The sequence below is a fragment of the Centruroides sculpturatus genome, unplaced genomic scaffold, assembly GCF_000671375.1.
Source record: "Centruroides sculpturatus isolate CEXI.00-Female unplaced genomic scaffold, Cexi_2.0 scaffold750, whole genome shotgun sequence".
NCBI lineage: Eukaryota > Metazoa > Arthropoda > Arachnida > Scorpiones > Buthidae > Centruroides > Centruroides sculpturatus.
In genome coordinates, this window is record NW_019384899.1 from 57,924 (window position 1) to 60,298 (window position 2,375).

Here is a 2,375-nt window from a genome sequence, read left to right on the forward strand (position 1 = left end):
CACACAACACAATTGTTTCTTTTATTTCTGTTTCCTACAATTNACAAATTAAATTCTTGGGCCACAACGTTTCTGATGAAGGGATAAGACCGGATCCCGACAAAATCAATTGCGTATTGACTTTTCCCAAACCTACCAACAAACATGATATTAAGTCGTTCTTAGGTTTAATTGGATATTACCGGCGCCACATAAAATCTTACGCAGATATTGCAAAGCCACTGACGGATCTCTTAAAGAATGACACTCAATTCCAATGGGGAGAAGAGCAAGAGCGGAGTTTCGAGAGATTAAAAGAAATCATTACGTCCGCCCCACTGTTAAAATCTCCTGATTTTACCAAACCTTTTATACTGGCTACAGATGCTTCTAACGAGGCTATAGGAGCAGTATTATCACAAGAAGATGAACGAGGAGAAATGCCAATCGCTTATGCCAGTCACATCTTGAGGAAATCCGAGAAAAATTATAGTACTACTGAGAAGGAGTGCCTAGCGGTTGTTTGGGCTACCAAATATTTCAAACCTTATTTATATGGAAGGAAATTCATTATTCTCACCGACCAGAGACCCTTGAAATGGCTCATGAGCAATAAAGACTCTAGCACAAACTCTCAAGTAGCTTGTTGGATTATATTCTTGCAAGAATTTGAGTTCGAAGTAAGGCATAAAGCGGGAGAATGCCATAGAAACGCCGATGCTATAAGTCGCATTCCTATCAGACAAATCGTAGAGACTGAAGACGACCTTGACCCAATATACTCCAAAGCCCAAATCCGAGATTTACAGAGACGAGATCCAAAATGGAATCCTATAATTCAGCAACTAGAAGATGAAACCGCACAAGATCCAAATCTTAAGAACCAATTCTTCCTAGATGAGGAAGGAGCTCTTTATCATTTACAACCTAGCAATCAAGGAGACTTCCTAGAACAATTAGTTATTCCATCCGTATTGATTCCATATATACTACATACTTATCATGATACTCCTGTCGGAGGACATTTAGGAGCACGAAAAATGCAACAAAATCTTCAGACCTTATTTTATTGGCAGACCATGAACAAAGACATAAAAACTCATTGCCAAAAATGTCAACGATGTGCTATACACAAGCGAAAGGACAAACGAACAGAAGCTGAACTACAGTTATTCGCTCCCCTCACACATTTATTTGAACGGACGGCTATGGACATTATCGGTCCTTTGCCTATTACAACCAACGGAAATAAATACATTTTAGTTTTTGTTGACCATTTCAGCCAATATGCAGAAGCAATACCTTTACCCAATATTCATAGCAAAACTATCGCCAAAGCCTTCGTTACCAACATTGTTTTACGCCATTCAACTCCTGTACAACTTCTTACAGATTGAGCTCCGAATTTAATCTCCAAGATGTTCAAGGAAGTATGCGAATTGCTTCATATTAAGCGACTTCTTACAACCGCTTATCACCCTGCCTGTAATGGGATAGTTGAAAGATTCAATAAGACCCTTGTTGATATTATCTCACACTACGTAGCCAAAGACCAAAAAGACTGGGATGAATGGATTCCCTACGCCTTATTTGCATATAACACTACCGTCCACGCTTCTACGAATGACAGTCCATTCTTTCTGTTGTATGGACGAGATCCAATTTACCCCTTTGACCTTATCACCCGTCCGACCAGAACTAAATACGATGTAGAAGATAACTTCGCATCGGAACTCCACCTTCGAATGGCCAGTGCCCATCAATTCGCACAAGAATACGCTGAAGCTGCAGCCAGAAAATGTCAAAAAATACATCGCTGAACTCATAAAATTTATATATATCAGGTAGGCGATCGAGTCTTCCTTAATGAGGTTGTCCTACCTCAAGGGTTAAAAAGGAAATTAGCACCCCGAAGGTCCGGCCCATTTCGTATCATATCCAAATTAAGTCCTGTCACGTTCCTTATTGAAAATATTCAAACGAAGAAACAACTCCAAGTTCATGCTAATAGATTGAAACATTGCACTGCTAGACAAGAATTTGAAAGGTCAGAAAGTTTAGACCGATCTCCTACACCAACATCTACACAACCTAAGGTATTATCCCGCCAACCTTCCCTAAGTGCAGACCCATGGGACGAATTTATTCTCACCGAAATTCAACCACAATCAGAAACGGAATTAGAATCAGAGGAACACGATTCCGAAAGTGAAGAAAGAATAATAGAATCTACTCCTAGAGAAGAACCAAGAGAACCTACTTCCTCTCATTCTTATGCATTACGCAGCCGGGGACCAGTGGAAGAACGTCCCTGGATTCTCCCGACCCCTAGACGAAGTCGAATTCCCAAACGAAAGGCTAGCCCGCCAAAGGAAGGAAATAGCGGTCAATCAAAA